The 19,002-nt window shown below is 39.4% G+C and overlaps 2 pseudogenes; both read right to left on the minus strand.

The window, feature by feature from the left end:
- Positions 1 to 703: 703 nt before the first annotated feature.
- On the minus strand, positions 704 to 2,591 carry LOC103232892 (chromobox protein homolog 1 pseudogene; annotated as a pseudogene).
- Positions 2,592 to 8,137: 5,546 nt separating this feature from the next.
- On the minus strand, positions 8,138 to 9,225 carry LOC119619964 (acyl-protein thioesterase 1 pseudogene; annotated as a pseudogene).
- Positions 9,226 to 19,002: the final 9,777 nt, after the last annotated feature.

Raw genomic sequence — 19,002 nt, forward strand, 5'->3', positions numbered from 1 at the left:
CCATCTGCAAAATGGCAGCTTTGGTAACTTATGATCTGGCTTAGTTCTTCATGGGTAACAGCATTAAATTCAAGCAGAGAATACCTTGGCTTACAGGATTCAGACATTCAGGTTTTTTTAATTAAAAAATAATTTTTGTGGGTACATAGTGGAAGTATATATTTATGGGATACACCAGATACTGAGGTATGAACATGCTTAATAACAGATTTAAACATTCTCTTACAGTCCTTATTTATGGTACCAATGACATTTTTAATGTAAAATATTCTGGACATAGAAACAAATCATTGCTCTTTCCATTGTTTCACTATTTTCCCAATCTGGTCCCAAATGGTAATCAAAACGAGGCTAGTCATCTCCATTTCTCCCCACTCCATCTCTCCCTCCCCCAAAAGTATACACCAGTAATAGCCAAAAACTACATAATGCTACACTCTAAAAGCGCAGAGTTGACACTATCGGGAAGAAGGTTGAGCGTTGTGGAGATGCTCTTTGAGGATCTACAATATCTTTTTGCTCTCTCACACATCCAATTCTGCAAGTTTTGTCCTTCATAGAAAGCCCTTTGCTTTTCTCAGCAAAGTACGACAAAGGTTGCCTTGAAACACTTATTCCGCTTCCCCTCCACTGGAACCATGTGCAAGCTACACAGCTTGGAACAGTTTTGAAGCATTTGGCCTGCTGCAGGACACAGAGACTATACCGGCTCTTCAAAGGACATCTTCTCAAGCCACCTCTATGATGTCAACACAAGTCTAACTCCTTCTATCCCGACTTGAAACTCCCAGCCAGATGTGACGGGGCTGGTGCTCAGGATAAGTAATTCTTGTCATAATTTTTTGTCATTGCCCTCCTGAAGTAGGAATGCCCACATCAGCCTTTCCTCATAGAAGGATATGACAACCTGTGGGCACTTGACATTGGCTTCCCTGACAGGGACCAGGTCAGCCTCATCAGAGTTTTCCCATTTCATCAGGAGTGTGAGTTCTCCACTGGAGTCTGTAGCTCCAATAATCTGCTCAACTCCAAAGCCCAGCAAAGCCTTGTGGCTTTTCTGACTCTTCTTTCTTCTCTGGTTTGCTCTCCTCTCCCTTATATTCAGAATCAGAGTAAGCTTTGCATTTGCCTTTTTCTGATCTATCTGTCTCACATGCTATTTTCTGTGACTGTAGAAACTCAGCAATGGGGTCACACAATCCAGGTTCTCTTCTGGCTCCCAAGAGTCATCCTCATCTAAAAAAAACTCTTCCACTTTAGGAGGTGCTCCACTTTGCCCTTTACCAGTTGACAGTCGACAATGTTCTCCACCATGTATTTTTCTTCCTCCTCTTCTAGCACCTCCTCTACTTCCTTCTTGTTTTGTTTTTTTTCCCCATAGTTTTTGACAGCTTTCTAGTGTAAAGGGTGACACTGCTCAGAGCAGCATTCAAGAGCCTAAGAGGAGCATGTCATGTTGGACTCACTGGGGGTGTGGCACCCAGGAAGGCAGCAAGCAGGGTGGCGGCAGTGGAGCCCCTCACTGAAGCAGTATACCGAAGGCCCTAGCCAGCAGTCCTCCCCTCTGCTGAACCTGGAAGCTCTTTACCAATTCCTGGAGTGCAATCCCATTGGGGAACTCCAGGAGACAGTTTGGAACAAATTGTTCATTTTGCAAGTTATTGGGTTATATATACATGAACTCCCATTCATCACTGGTTGAGGGCTGCTCATAGTAAATGTCAATTCTCCAGAACTTCTGGCCCACTGTGTGCACAGGCAAGGTGAGCTCTGGTGCCCAGAGAAAGCCCTTTGGCCAAAAAAAAAAAAAAAAAAAAAGGCAGAAATTGGCAACAGGGAGTCAGATAAACATGGACAGAAATGGTGAGGCCTAACCAATTAAGGGTGGGACATTAACACTGTCAGCTACAAGACCTAACCACAAAGGATCATGCATTATTCTGATTGACTCTGGTTTCTTAATCGAGGCCCCCTGTACTGATTAGCTTTGTTGTGTAACGAACCACCCCAAACCACAGTGACTTAAATCAATAAATATTTTATTTAGCTCACAATTCTGTGAGTTGACCAGGTGATTTTAAAATCTGGGCTGACTCTGCTGATCTCTGCTCAGTTCTCTCACGTGTCTATACTCAGCTGGTGGATCAGCTGGAAGCCAGATGATACAGGACAGCCTCACTCACATGTCTGGTGATTGGCAGGCTATTAGCTAGGGCACCTCAGTTCTCTTCCCTGTAGCCTCAATCTCCAGCAGGCTATCCTAGGCCTCAGGGTCCCAAGCACAGTGAGAGAGCAAACTCCAATATACAAGGGCTTTTCAAACCTCTACTTGTGTTCTCTTTTCAAGAGGTGAAGTCTTTCTCTTTCCCTTCAATCTGGGGTGGCCTTTTGATATGCTTTGGCCACTGGGATCACAACAAATACAATGTAGGCAGAGACTTGAAAAGTGTTCACATTTAAGGACTTATACTCTTGTTCTTGGAACTCTAAGATGTTATATGAACAAGCCTGGGTTAGCCTTCTGGAGAATAAGCAATATAAAGCCCTGTTACCCCATCACCCCAAGTGACAGCCAGCCAACCACTAGACATGTGACTGAGATCATCTGGGATTTCACCAACTCACCAGCCAGGTTCAGACCCATGAGTGAGCCCAGTTGGGCCCAGGAGAATCATGAGTTAAATAAATGCTGGTTGTTTTAAGCCAATAAATGTTGAGGTGTTTGTTACATGGCAAAAACTAACTGATACATGGGATAAAGTAGTGAAGTTATATTAGGTTACCGAGTAAAGCCTCACTGAAAAGAGAACATTTAAGCTGAGACTTTAAAAATGCCAGGGAGATGTTGATGCTAAGGGGGGTAGGGCATTCAAGGCATAGAGAACAGCAAGTGCAAAGGTCATGAGATAGGAAAGAGCTTGGTGTTTTGAGAGAATTGAGAGAAGATAAGAAGAAAGGCTTCTAGGACTGAGGACCAGAGAGAGGGAGAGAGAGAAAATTGAGGGGTGCATGGGAAATCTATTAATATGCTTATCAGGGGAATGGGGTCATGATAGTATGTTCTTTTTTAGAGTCCTTCATTAATAGAGTCTTATTCAACAATACATTCTGAATATATCTGAATCATTTTAATTGTATGTTATTAATAGAGAAGATGCTAAGAGAAATTATTCACATTCTTTATCTGATCTTTTCATGCTCTTCATTCTCCCCTTTCTCTTCTCCCCAGACTCAGCTGCAGTAAGAGAAAGCTGGGGCAGAGGTAAACGTAACAATCCTTAAAATGAAGACAAAATAAAAACCCATAAACTAAAGAGTTCACAAAAGCAAGACTGGGTTGTGCATTGGCCATTCAGCAAACTGGCCATTTTGCGTACTGGATCCTGGAACATTGGCTTCAAGCTCTGCCCTCTCTGAGCCTTAATGTCCTCAGAAGGCAGACTGGATGAAGCCTAAATCCATTCTAGCTCTGGTGAACAGAGGTTTCGTGGGAACCTCAGGTTTCATGGGTATAGAGGTGTGTGTGTGGTGGGGGCAGGGGTGTGCATATGAGTAAATAAATTAATGAATCTCAGGTGCCTGAAAAGCATTAAAATAGAAAGAGAACAAGAGGACTTGAAGGTTGAGGATGGAGAGAAAAGGAGGAGAAAAGGAGACTTTTACTGGGTTTTCTTGAATTGAACTAGATTTTAGTTCAGCAATGAGCTAGTCCTCTAATCTCAAAGTCTAATGTTTGGGCACAAATGTGTCATAACCAGAAGGTGAACATGGAAATGGAGCAGAGATGAGACCCTTCTTTCAACAATCAATTAAATTCACCAGGCAATCCCTGAATAAGCTTTGGTTAATTTTGTTTTCTTAAATGAAAGAAGAAAACTATACCATGTCTGGCGTGGAAGCAGACTTTCAGAAAAGACAGGGGCAACGTAGAAAGAAAATTGAAAAACGTATTTTGTCTGAGAATAAATGGCAACAAAAAATATGGTTCTTTAACTGGCTTAGTGTCATGGAAAAAGCACTAATCAGGACATTAGGGATCTAGGTTTGCTTCTACTATTAACTCACTTCGTAATAGGAAGAAAATCATGCCAACTTTCTTTCCTGCAGTTTCTTCTTATGAAAATGTGACTATATCAGAGATAGAAAACATACTTAATATATATGCCACCACCATCCTTGTCCAGACCAGTGAGAGAGATCAATAATCACTCATAGCTATCTTTTCTGTTAACATCTAGACGTGTCCTCAGAATCCATCTCAACACAGTGCTTCCAGTAATCACTACCAAATTAATAGAGTTGGTCTCAAAATTAAACCTATCTACTCTTCAGGACTAGACCCCCAGTTCCCAGCCTATGGGCTGCAGACTGCCGAGAGGCAATGAGGTTACTGCAATATGTTTTTCAAGATGTGCTCGCTAAGCCTTTTCTATAATATCAACAAAGTTCTATCTTATCTGTGTCCTCATTCCCAAAAGATGCTGGGAATATCTGGCCTAGGGGATTTTAAACTCTTCCTCTGCTCCAGTATTTTCTACTCCTAGGCTAAATTTCCCTTTCTTCTACCCACTTGCCTTCTACCTCCTTCCTTCTACTCAAGATCTTCTAACACTAACGCAGATTCTTTGGTCAGAAAGGAATTTCCTCATCCTCTGTGGAAAGGGAAAGAACCAGGCAACATACGATATCAAATGAGTCACAATAATCATCATTGCTTTGCCCTTGAGATGAGCTGTGACCAACTTGAGGGTCATCTGTCAAAACTGGCTCTGGGCATCACCCTCATATTTCAGGTGAGAATGCCAGGTTCTTTCTTCCCATGTCATTTATCAGACCTTCTTAAATATTTAATTTCATCTTAGCTTCAAGTTTTGTTTCTCCTTCAGAGTTTCAGGCAATCCTAGCTTAGTTTGCATCCTAAGACATAAGGAAGTAGGGAATGTGAGCTTTGGTACCATCACTTATTAATCAAATGGCCTTCAGTAGTTTTCTTTATCTTTTTGAGCTTCAGTTTCTTCATATGTAAAATGAAACAGTTGTAGTAATTAAATAATATATATAAATTGCCTAGTACAGAGCCTAACATATAGTAGATATTCAATAAATGATAACAATAATAATGAAAATAATCTATTGGGAACTTACTGTGATGTCACATACTCTGTTAAACAAGTTATAGACTACCTGTTTAATTAAACATATTTCCTCTTTTTGATAGGTTGCAAAAATGGCCACAATTCTTTGCAGCTTATATATCTCTACTCCTTGATTCTGGACAATAATGTGAGAGAAGCTACCTTGTGTGAGTTACAAGCTTAGGCCTCAACAGGCTTTGCAGACTTTTGCTCTAGCTCTTGGGAGTCTGCCTACCTGCCATATAAATAAGACTGGCCTAGCTTACTGGAGAGTGAGAGACAAATGGAATAAAGACATGCTTTTCCAGATAAGGCCATCCTATATGAACCAGTCCTCAGCCAACATGGTAGCTGACCACATTTGCCATGAGTAAGCCTTGCTGAGATCGAGTCTGACTGGGATCAGCATAACTTCCTAGCTAATCCAAGCCCAAATTGCTGCCCCACAGAATTGTGAGCTACATAAAGGGCTGTTGTTTGAAACTACTAAGTTTTGTGATTGCTTGCAATGAAACAAAAAGTGATACATGTTTCTTCTTGAGCACACAACTAAACTACATGTCTCATATTCCCTTGCTTCTAGATTGGCCATGTGACTAGAAATGGCCACGTGTCACTTTCATGCCAAAGTGGTTTAGGAGCTGGTGTGCCTTCTCACTTTCTCTTCCTCTGTCTGTTGACTGAATGCAGAGGTTCTAGCTGAGGACTCTACAATATAGACAGAACCTGAGTCCCTGAATCACCATGTGGAGAGGAGCCACTCACCAGACTAGAATGTCCATTTGTACTTTATGTGATCTAGTAATAAACTTCAATTTTAGTAAGCCAAGAGGTTTGAGGATGTCTATGGTATGGTAGCTGACATTACCTTAACTAGCACACATGAATTACATAATCAAGTTATCTCCATTTACTGATGAAGAAAGTGAAGAGAAATTAAGCTAGTAAGAGTTAGAATATAAACCCAGTCTGTGTGATTCATAGCAACTCCACATCCTGCCTTCTCAAGGTAATTGTTACAGCCATTATTATTAAAATTCCTTGAGGCTTTAATTTATTTGAGTGATGACTGATGATATGACAATGCAATCCCTTGTCATATCTTGCCTTTCCCTCATTCCTCAAACTCCAAAGACATTGAGGTTGGTGTGGAGGGAGGAATTCATATTGGAGTCTCTCTCTTCAAGGTACAGCTGCTCAGCCTGCTAGAGTCAAAAAGAATGACCTGAAGACCTTGCACCTACAGAACTAACTAATGGGAGGGTTTTCTCCAGAGCTCTGGGTCCACCATACACTGTGATCACATGCATTTTAGTTTTCTTCTTTGGTTCCTATGCCTCTCACTTCATTTCCACCGTAGCCTCTCCCAGTCTTAGAAGGATCAATGAGAAAGACATGTTTGCTTCCTGTGCTTTCATTCAACAGCCATGCACTATCCTGGGCAGTGGGGCTACAATGACCAAAATAGATAGGATCTCTGCCATCACTGAGATTATAATTGAGAAAAAAAGGAAAATGAGTAGATAGGACATTGATACAGGTTTGCGTCTACGTAGATATAAATGAATATCCAGAACAGATGACTGATGGTGTATTTGGTGATTATTTTGCCAACATCTAGGACAGTGGTTCTTCACCTTAGTTTGTATGAGAATCATCCAGAGGCTTCTTAAAATATGCACTATGAGGCCTCATCTCAGATTTTCTTTCTTTTTTAAAGTCAGAATTAAATTTTATTTCACATTGATAGAAACCATGAAAAACATTTACATTTTCCCATGTTACAGCACAACATTTCAACGGAATATTTCTTGCCATAAATAATACCTTGCTGATTTGTAGAACTGAAATAACAGTTTATGTTCTTCAAGGTAAAGAAAAATTACATAGTAAATGATTGTTTAAAATTTTAAAATCCAGACATAAACATATGGTTTCATTATTAACATCCTATATAGTCCATTACTAAATTATTTCCATTATCAATTAGCACCCATTTATAAAGATGCATTCTTAATATCGTTTTGGTCAGCTGGAATACAGCAGACAAATCAACACAGTTCAGAAATATCAAGCATACATTTTTGCTACATATTAATCTGCATGGTAACTACATTTTATGTATAGGGTTCTGACTAGCCTTTATTACCCATAGTTTGTTTTCAAATAATTTTTACCAGTAATCTGGAAATTTTGACAATTTAAAATGATTGCTATTTTTATGTTTGCACGAAAAACTAATCCAAAAAATAATTTGACTAAAGTGAAAATTTCAAATAAGTCCACTGGCAGATAAAAATAAAGCAAAAAATTACAAGATTCCTCATCTTCTACAGTAGTTGGTTTCAAATATGTGTACAAAGTAAACTCTATGCTATGAGGAGATGAAATCATCTTAGAAGTTAGTTTTTAAGATCAGTCTTACAGATATTTCAGAACATACTAGAATATGATCTAATCATTCTTTCAGTTGTTTACAGAAAAATAAAACCATAGAATTATTCCTGTTACCTGGGTTGAAGATCCTAATAGCTAGGTGTAAATTTGGATAAGGTACAGTAATTTGAAATAAGTAGTGCATGAAGTTTTAATGTCTGGTTTCTCTATAAAGCATAAATAGATTTTAAATACCATATATCTGTGACCCAGAATGTCAAATTATAGCATGTATTGACAGTAGCTGTCTATGGCAGAGAGGCAATACTTGGTCTGCTATGAAGAACAATAAAGAAAAAACAAACTTTTTTTTTTCTTGAGAGAAAAGAGTATTAAGTAGAAATAATATCAGGGAAAATAAAAGCCCAAAATAAAAGGGCCATTAATTGAAGAGAACAATTTTACTCTTTCTTGACAATGAACAGCATTATCCCTATTATTAGGAATAATGTAATGCCACCTCATTCTTACTATGCATTACAATCATTACGTATATATGAACACATATATAAAAATACAGACATTGCATGGTGACTAAGCAATTTTGGAATAAATCCATAGACTAAGTCACAGCATGCATAAATTGTTTATATCTTAACTGCTCATTTCTACCTGAACAAATTGTCATTAAGCATACTGCTAATTTTCAAATGATGTAATAAAAAAACTGGTGGCAATACTGTATTATTTTGCTGAATTACATTTGAGAAAAAAGAAGCTACCTGCTTCATCTATTTTAATATAGTAGATTCTGGATCTTCTTATAAGAATACATGTATAGAAACTTAAAAGATCATAAATTTCTCATGAGGAGGCATTATTTGATCTGTGCCATTGGCATGTATTTGCAAAACATTTTAACACTGCAAAACATTAGAAATTTGAAGACTGGGCATGGGAAAAGGTTTATACTCTACTACAATGATGCTGGTGTACTTCTACACAAGGCCTCTTAGCAACGTCAATCAATTGGAGGTAGGAGTTTATCAATGAATTGCTTGACATCCATCATTTCCTGTTGACACGAACTGTGCATCATACCTTCATAGGTTTTAAAGGTCACATTGGCTGGATTCACCAATGTTTTTAGTTTTTCAACCGTAAGACAACCAAACATCAGGGGAACTAAAGGGTCACAATCCCCGTGGCACTGGAGAATAGAAATATCTCTATCAGCACCGCCGACAGGACCCTGTGGAAAGGAAGCCCGAAGTGGAAGCCAGCAACTGAGTGCAGTGACATCTACTAGTTTCTGCTGCGTGGTAAGGGCAGTATATAAAGATAAAGCTCTTCTCTGAGAAAACCCTCCCAAAATAATTCTGTTAGAAGGAATGCCATTCTTCACTTCTTGATCAATCAAAGCTTTTATATTTTCTGCTGCCTGTTTAATCCCAGATTCATCCTCCTGTGAATCTGGTGAAAGCCCAATAATATCAAACCATGAAGGCATAGCCATGTTCATATTTAATGTAACAGGCCTAACAGGCGCATGCGGGCAGATATATTTGATATGTGAACTTCTGATACCTGCAAAGGCTTCTGCCCATCCGTGCCCAGTATCTCCCAATCCATGCAGGAAAATCACCGCAGCAGTGGCCTTCCAGGAGGCGGGCATGATGGCGGGGAGTGGGGTTGACATGTTATTGCCACACATACACCGGCTCAGCTCACAGCTTAAGCGGAAGGAAGAGCGGGCACCCGGCCGCAGCCCAAGGGCGTGGGAGCGGCGAGTCCCGACCAGCCCCACCAGACGCCTCATCTCAGATTTTCACCTGGAAGATCAAGAGTAGGAGTCCAGGAATCTGCATTTTTAACCAACTCACTGGGAGATTCTAATGCAGAAGATCCTTTGAGAAACTCTAGCCTGTGCTAAGGTGCAGCATTTCCACAGAGCTTTGCAGATGTGGTACCAGAACTCACAGGCAGATCTAGGCCAGGCCTCTTCCGCCAAAGGCTGGGGCACTGAGCAGTAACATGATAGTGCACAGAACTGCTAGCAAACAGAATGCCCAGAACAGAGAACAAAGAATCCAATGAAATCTATTGAGTCTGCATGAAAAGGTGGAGGGAAAGGGTAACTGTCATCATTGAAGTGACAAATAATGTGCTGAATGTAACTACTTTGCTTGAATTAAGGCAGCAAAATGTTTTCAGGAAAACGGATTTGGGGGACACACTAAAATAGCATAACAGACTGAAACACTTTACAAGAAACTCAACTTTTTTTCTTACCTTGAATAAAATATTCATTGAAAAAGAAGAATTCATACCCAAAACAAGCAGTCCTAAATTGTTTAAAAAAGAACTACCAGTTACAGCTGTGTCCCTGGCCAAAGCCCAGTTTGGGGAGCAGATCGCTGTCTTTTAATAAGAGATTTAGTCCCTAAGGACAGAACAAGGACAAGTGGTTAGAAATTACCGGGAGGCAGAGTTCAGCTTGCTGTGAGGAAGAACTTTCAAATAATGTAAAAATGTAACAGGTTTTCTTTGAGGTAGCAAACTGTTACTTGAAGAATTTAAGCCAAGCCTAGATGCACTTGTATGTATTTATCAAGCTTTCTTTGTATCTAGTGATAAAAAAAGAACACAAGTTTAAGGCCGTCCTTGGCCTCACTGAACTCATATTCTAGTGGGGGAGATGGACAAGTAAACCCACAATTATAATATAGCACAATGAGACCATGACTATAGTATATCTGGCTACTGCAAGAGTCCAAGAGCGGAGGTTCTGGCTCAAGTGAAAAGGTCAGAGAAGGTTTCCTATTAGAAGTGACATGAGATCAGAATGCTAAGCCACTCAGAAGAAGGAATGAGGTTCTGGGCAGATGCAGCTGCACGTGTGAGGGTCTGGAGGCATGAAACGGCATTGTGGAGGAGGAGAAAAGGTGAGAAATTCAGTGGGATATAGGAGGAAGGAGGCAGGACTAAACGCTAGAGAGCCAGGCATGGATCAGATCATGAGGAACTTCTTGAACTAAAGCGAAGGGTTTTAGTTTCATCTACAAAAAATGGTGAGATGCCATTGAAAACTGACCTCAATGATTTCTGAAGCCCCTTTCTATCAAAAATTCTTCGAGCCTAGTAAACTGTTTGCTTCTTCCAAGATTACGTTCTAAATTGGTAATATGTATATAAAATCAAGGCAATTTTAGAAAGTGGTTGAATAAATAAATGGAGCATTTACATGAGGGAGTACTACACAAATGTTAAAAAAAAAAAAAAAAAAAAAAAAAAGAATAAGAAAGCTGATGAGTGAGTTCCAAGACATAATGGTGAGTGAAACAAAAAACATGGGAAAGTACAAAAGAGTAGTCACAATCAAGCATTTGTAGGGTCTTAGTATGTAAATGAGATGCTATTATAAATCAGTAGAGAAAGAACACACTTATTAATAAATAGTATTGAAGGAAGTGGGGGATAAGGGGTTATTGTTTAATGGTTACAGAGTTTCTGTTTGGGATTATGGAAAAGTCTTAGAAACAGATAGTGGTGATAGTTGCACAACATTGTGAATGTACTTAATGCCACTGAATTGTGTACTTAAAAATAGCTGGGACAGTAAATGTTGTGTTATACCTATTTACCACAATAAGCATTTTTTTTAATCTTAAAAATACTTGAAGAACAAAGGGCAAAAAAATCGATGGAATAATTGAAAAAAGACATGAACAGACAACTCACAAAAAAGTTCTAAAAATGGCCCTTAAACATATGAAAAATGTTCAAACTCACATAATTACAGAAATACAACATAAAGCAACACTGAGATGCCATTTCCTACCTGTCAGATTGGTAAACTTTAAAAGTGTAAGAACAAACTGTGTTTGCAAGGCTGTGGGCAACAGGCACTCTCATACTTTATTGGTGGGCATGCAAATTCGTACAATCCTTCTGAAAGGACATTTAACAATATGTACAGAATTGCATATGCAAGTTACCTTTTGATACAGCAATATTTCTTCTGATGTATGTTTGTCAAAACAAAAATACATATGCAACAAGGTTATTTATTGTGGCATCATTTGTAATCACAGAATATTGGAAACAACCAAATGCTGATACATAGGTGAGTGGTTGAATAAATAAATGGAGCATTTGCATGAGGAAGTACTATGCAAATGTAAAAAAAAAAATGAGAAAGCTAATGAGTGAGTTCCAAGACAATGGTGACTGAAACAAAAAACATGGGAAAGTACAAAAGAGTAGCATGCTACTCTTCATGTAAAAAAGAAGAGGATATAAGAAAATATACATGTATCTGCCCAATTGTGCAAAAGAAATACAGAAAGGATAAACCAGAAACTGAAGAGATTGGGTAACTACAGGAGGTGCATGGTAAGAGAGTGGAAAAAATTGAGGGAATGGGGAATATGTAATAGACATTAAAGTGACACTTGTATGTGTATATATTTTTGGTTAATTCTGGCTTTTAGAACTATGTTGATGCTTTGCATATCCTAAAAAATTAAAACTAATACGTAAGGAGAGTTCAAAATGGAATATAATCAGTAACACATGAGTCTAACTGTATTGCAAGTGAACAATATAACCACATTGAAAAGAAAAGAACTAACCTAAGTAACTTTGGTTAGCAAGATTGGTTGTATACTGTATGTTAAGACAGCAAACAGTGTATGTTGTTCTCCAGTTACAAAATTGTTTTCCACAGGGATTTAGATTAGCAATTCTGAAACTGCTCTATGTGTATAGTACGGTTTAGCAAATACCTAAATTTATCATGAATAATGAGAATCAAGTTTCTCACTGTTAGGAAATGGAACTACAAATAAAGAAAAGAGAAAGGCTAAAAGGAACCCTGTAGTGCTGTGTTGAAGGAATTATCAGTATGAACTCATAGTTTTAAATATATGTACATATGGAGAGGTATAGAAATAGAATAGGTGTATGTTATACATGCATGAACATATATGCATATATTCCCTAACTCTGTTTACTGAGAGCATGAGGAAGTAATGACACCCTAGTAGCAATGAGCACGCCTAGTGCTCGCATCTTGATTTCTAAATACAATTCTCCACAAAAGAAACCAGGTCTACTTAGAGAAATGATTATCTCAGGACTGGGGCAGGGAAAATACAAGATAAGTCTGAAACATCTTATGGTGCCAGAAAGTAAGGAAGTGCTCAAAAAATGATGAGGGCATGTCGAAAGGACATGGAAGTAACTTGAAGGAGTTCCCAGTGGAAAAATCTGAAACAATTTGAACAAGAAAATAATAATAGTAACAGTTTATAATCCACAGGAAAAAAATCTATACTGATATAAATAAATAAATAAATAAATAAAGATTTAAGCAGCAGCTCTTTCTTAAAGTAGAATTATAATTAATACATATAGAAGAAATGATGTAAATTGAAAGACATCACCATTTGGCAAAGACCACAGTAATAGTTGTTACCTGCAAGAGTTATTGATGCATGCTGTTGGATGGAATGCTACCCCCCACCCCATTCCTATGTTGAAGCCCTAACCTCGAATGTGACTATATTTGGAGATATGGCCACTAAAGAAGTAATTAAGGTTAAGTGAGGTCATATGAATGGGCTCTAATCTGATATGACTGCTGTCCTCATAAGAAGAGGAAGACACACCAGGGATGCACACTCAGAGAAAAGGCCATATGAGGATACAGTGAGAAGGTGATCATCTGCAAGACAAGAGGAGAGGCCTTGAGAGAAACCAATCCTGCTGACACCTTGATCTAGGACTCCCAACCTCCAGAACTGTGAGAAAATAAATTTCTGTTGTTTAAGCCAATCAATGTTATTCTGTTATGGTGGCCCTAGCCAACCAATACAGATGCTAAAATTAGTGGGCAAAAGTATGATTAGAAACAAGATATTTACATAGTCTCAAAGCCTCTCCTCACAAGATGCTTTTTAATTACAAAGCTTAAATAATAACTTTAAAGTAGTAGAGAAACCTTGCAGACACCACCTCAACCAATGATCAAGGTTAACATCACAAGTAATAAGACATATTGACATCATGAACCACTGACAGGATGACTTAAGACAGACACAACATCATTTCTGTGAGATTCCTACTAAAACTGCATAATCTCAATATAATCATAAGAAAACATTAAACAAGCCCAAATGGAAGGACATTCTACAAAATAACTGATCAATATTCTTCAAACGTGCAAAGGTAGTAGAAGACAAGGAAAAACTGAGGAACTACCACAGATTAAAGAGACAAAGGAGACATGACAACTAAATGCAATATGGAATTCTGAATTGGATCCTGAACCAGAAGAAGACATTAGTGACAAAACTGACAAAATCCTTATAAGGCCTACAGATCAATTAATGGTATTTTATGAAATTTAATTTCCTGATTTCAATATTGTACTATGATTATAAAAGACGGTAACAGTAGTGGAACCTAGGTTGGAAGCATATGGGAAATCCATACTATTCTTGCAATTTATCTGTAAGTCTAAAATGATTTCAGTATAAACATTTTTTCTTTTTTCCCAAGATGGAGTCTTGCTGTGTCACCCAGGCTGGAGTGCAGTGGTGCGATCTTGGCTCACTGCAACCTCCGCCTCCTGGGTTCAAGTAATTCTCCTGCCTCAGCCTCCCAAGTAGCTGGGATTACAGGCATAAGCCATCACGCCCAGCAATATTTTTTTGTATTTTTAGTAGAGAAGGGGTTTCACCATGTTGGCCAGGCTAGTCTCAAATTCCTGAACTTGTGATCCACCCACGTCAGCTTCCCAAAGTGCTGGGATTACAGGTGTGAGCCACTGCGCCTGGCCCAATATAAAATTTTTAAAGAAAACAATATTGAGTAAAATATCCACATGCAGGGCTGGTTCTGCTGGCTCATGCCTGTAATCTCAGCACTTTAGTAGGCTGAGGTGGGAGGATTGCTTGAGCTCAGGAGTTTAAGACCAACCTGGGCAACATAGTGAGACCCCCATCTCTACAAAATTTAAAATAAAATTAGGCAGGCATAGTCACATGCACTTGTAGTCCCAGCTACTCAGGAGGCTGAAGTGGGAGGATCACTTGAGCCTGGGAGGTTAAAGCTGCAATGAGCTACGATTGAGTCACTGCACTCCAGCCTGGGCAACAGAGCAAGACCCTGTCTGCAAAAAAAAAAAAAAAAAAAAAAAAAATGCAGGTGCATAACATTACACTATGATCTCATTTACATATTCTTCTAAAATACATACACAAGCAGGCCAGGCACGGTGGCTCATGCCTGTAATCCCAGCACTTTGGGAGGCCAAGGTGAGCAGATCACTTGAGGTCAGGAGTTCGAGACCAGCCGGGCCAACATGGTGAAACCCCGTCTCTACTAAAAGTACAAAAATTAGCTGGGCATGCTGGTGGGCTCCTGTAATCCCAGCTACTCAGGAGGCTGAGACAGGAGAACTGTTTGAACCCAGGAGGCAGAGGCTGCAGTGAGCTGAGATTACACCACTGCACTCCAGCCTAGGCAACAGAACGAGACTCTGTCTCCAAAAATAAAAAATAAATAAAATACACCCAAGCAATAAAATATATTTTTCATAGATACACATGTACTAAAAGTATACAAACATGGGCTAGACAGTGGTTGGTTCTCAGTCTAGGCTGCACATTGGCATCACCTGAGGAGCTTTAAAAACTACTGATGTGGGGAAAGAGGGTAAGTCTCAGTTCTTCCCTTTGTCACTCTAGTGATCCTTAGTTTCAAGGAGTAAAACTACATATCCATATCTACATTAAATACGGGGTGAAAAACATATGCAAAAAATATTCTTAAGAATCTGTGAAAATCATATGAATAAGTAAATAAAAATCACTTTGATTCAGAAGAAAAACTAACTGATGCTTGAGTTCTCTCCTTCCTACAGAGATTCTGATTTTGTTTTTCCGGCATTGGTCCAGAAACCAGGGATTTTCTTTTTTTATTTATTTTTTATTTTTTATTATACTTTAAGTTCTAGGGTACATGTGCACAACATGCAGGTTTGTTACATATGTATACATGTACCATGTTGGTGTGCTGCATCCATTAACTCGTCATTTACTTTAGGTATATCTCCTAATGCTATCCCTCCTCCCTCCCCCCTCCCCACAATAGGACCCGGTGTGTGATGTTCCCCTTCCTGTGTCCAAGTGTTCTCATTGTTTAATTCCCACCTATGAGTGAGAACATGCGGTGTTTAGTTTTCTGTTCTTGCCATAGTTTGCTGAGAATGATGGTTTCCAGCTGCATCCATGTCCCTACAAAGGACATGAACTCATCCTTTGTTGTGGCTGCATAGTATTCCATGGTGTATATGTGCCACATTTTCTTAATCCAGTCTGTCACTGATGGACATTTGGGTTGGTTCCAAGTCTTTGCTATTGTAAATAGTGCTGCAATAAACATACGTGTGCGTGTGTCTTTGTAGCAGCATGATTTATAATCCTTTGGGTATATACCCAGTAATGGGATGGCTGGGTCAAATGGTGTTTCTAGTTCTAGATCCTTGAGGAATTGCCACACTGTTTCCACAATGGTTGAACTAGTTTACAGTCCCACCAACAGTGTAAAAGTGTTCCTATTTCTCCACATCCTCTCCAGCACCTGTTGTTTTCCTGACTTTTTAATGATTGCCATTCTAACTGGTGTGAGATGGTATCTCATTGTGGTTTTGATTTGCATTTCTCTGATGGCTAGTGATGATGAGCATTTTTTCATTTGTCTGTTGGCTACATAAATGTCTTCCTCTGAGAAGTGTCTGTTCATATCCTTCTCCCACTTTTTGATGGGGTTGTTTTTTTCTTGTAAATTTGTTTGAGTTCTTTGTAGGTCCTGGATATTAGCCCTTTGTCAGATGAATAGATTGCGAAAATTTTCTCCCATTCTGTAGGTTGCCTGTTCACTCTGATGGTAGTTTCTTTTGCTCTGCAGAAGCTCTTTAGTTTAATTAGATCCCATTTGTCAATTTTGGCTTTTGTTGCCATTGCTTTTGGTGTTTTAGACATGAAGTCCTTGCCCATGCCTATGTCCTGAATGGTATCGCCTAAGTCAGAAACCAGGGATTTTCAAAAGACTCTCAGGTAATCCTGATATGCAGCCAGGGTTGAGAACCACTGGGCCTGAAGGAGACATACAAAATCTGTGATAGTGATTGCCTCTGGGGAAGGCAATGAGGGAGAAGTGTGAGATTAGCAGGAGTCGTCTTCAACTTCACTTCAAATCTGAAGCAAAAATGGCCAAATGTTAAGGTTTGTCATTTTGGAAGGTGAGACCACAGGTATTTATTACACTCTTCTCCACCTTCCTTGTACTTATTTAAATGCATAACATTTTTAAGAAGACTAAAAATAAGCTTACTTGTGAACATATAAAAGTGTCATTTTAATGAAAATAAATTATAACCAGGAAACATTGTCAATTTGGTTCTACAGAGAAGAAGGAATAAGGAAATAAAGAAACACAGGTTTCAGATGTGTGGCTGTTGAAGCCCCATTGGGAGCCCCATCAATAATTTTAGTGTCATCTCCAGCCCTCCTGCTTATAGCAGAAACATGTTAGTCTTTGCTCCAGTTCACCCTTGATTACTTTTTGGAAATGCTACAATTTAGCAGTTCAATAAATTAGGAAAATAATTGGCTCAATGGTAATAACAAGAATGATCCTTACAAATAGAAATTATTTTTAAAAGATAAGTGCTTGCAATTTTTAAAAATATTCCTGGACAGGCTGGTATTCAACCTGTTTGTACAGTTTTAGCCATGCTGGTTGTCTGCAGACTGATTAGTGGGGTTCCATGACGCACCAGGTGATAAATCCCTGCATATCCAGCTGGGCACTGTAGCGCACACCTGTAGTCCCAGCTACTCGGGAGGCTGAGGTGGGAGGATCGCTTGAGCCAAGGAGTTCAAGACCAGCCTGGACAACATAGTGAGACCCTGTCTCTAAAAAAATTTTTTTTTAATATTTTAATATCCACCTTGGTCTTGCTGACCAGTTTGCACTGATCTATCCCCTCTCTCTCATCTTGCTCTCTAGTGGGAACACTAGCACACCACAGCAAGAATTCTGCTAAGGGTACATTCTTGTGGCCAGGGAGTGGAACAAGGCTGATCGTTTCTCAGAAGGGATCAGGTCAATGGCCATCAGGAGATTTCACCTAACCAAGTATAGACAGTGTGCTCCAGTAAAGAGAATGTCAGTTAATGGAAGAAAGGTACTTGGTGGGAAGGACTGGGCAGGGAAAATTCAGTGCTAGGGGGGAGAAAAAAGAACTCTGGACTGAGGATAGAAAATGTGAGTTCTAGTTTCACCTTTGCAAAAGTGGCTATGACATTGTCTTTACTACTTCCCTTATTGTTGCCCACCTTCCCTCCCTCTTCCCCTTTTCAGATTTCAGTCACCAAACATTTATTTATCCAAAAGAAAATGCAAATGTTTTTGAAAATAATTTATCCGATACTATTGACAATTGCACTTTCCTGAGTAACAACTCAAGAGAAAAGCTCTTCTCCATAAGAATGGGACAAAGGAAACTTCAAGAAATGGTTTTCTTTTCCCTTTTTTTTTTTTTTTTTTTTTTTTTTTTGAGACAGAGTTTCACCATTGTCACCCAGGCTGGAGTGCAGTGGCATGATCTCAGCTCACTGCAACCTCCGCCTCCAGATTTAAAGTGATTCTCCTGCCTCAGCCTCCCAAGTAACTGAGATTACAGGTGCTCACCACCATGCCCAGCTAATTTTAGCATAGATGGGGTTTCACTATGTTGGCCAGGCTGGTCTCAAACTCCTGACCTCAGGTGATCTGCCCACCTCAGCCTCCCAAAGTGCTGGGATTACAGGCATGAGTCATCAAGCTCAGCCAAGAAATGGTTGTTTTTCTAAAGTGTAGCACGTATTAGTTTAGCTGGCAGCTCCTTCTGCACCCCATTCTACCTGTTCAGTGCTTTTATAATCATGTTGATTGGTGGTTAATTTCTGATACACCTATCTTTCCAGCAGACTATGGGTTTCTCAGAGGGAGGAATCTTGTCTTGTTCATCGGTGTATCTCCAATGCCTAGACTCCAGTAAGCACTCAATTTTTTTTAAATTGAAACTAAAAAGGGATAAATTAGTATGACATCTTTATTCCTTCCCTTATTGTCACCCACCTCCCCTACCCCTCCCTTTTCTTTAGAAGAGAACCAAATTCTTTTTTTTGTTTGTTTGTTTGGTTTTTTTTGAGATGGAGTCTGACTCTGTTGCCCAGGCTGGAGTGCAGTGGCGCGATCTCGGCTCACTGTAAGCTCCGCCTCCCGGGTTCATGCCATTCTCCTGCCTCAGCCTCCTGAGTAGTTAGGACTACAGGTGCCCACCACCACGCCCAGCTAATTTTGTGTGTGTGTGTGTGTGTGTGTGTATTTTTAGTAGAGACAGGGTTTCACCATGTTAGCCAGGATGGTCTCGATC

Source organism: Chlorocebus sabaeus, chromosome X (genome assembly GCF_047675955.1).
Source record: "Chlorocebus sabaeus isolate Y175 chromosome X, mChlSab1.0.hap1, whole genome shotgun sequence".
Taxonomy (NCBI): Eukaryota; Metazoa; Chordata; class Mammalia; order Primates; family Cercopithecidae; genus Chlorocebus; species Chlorocebus sabaeus.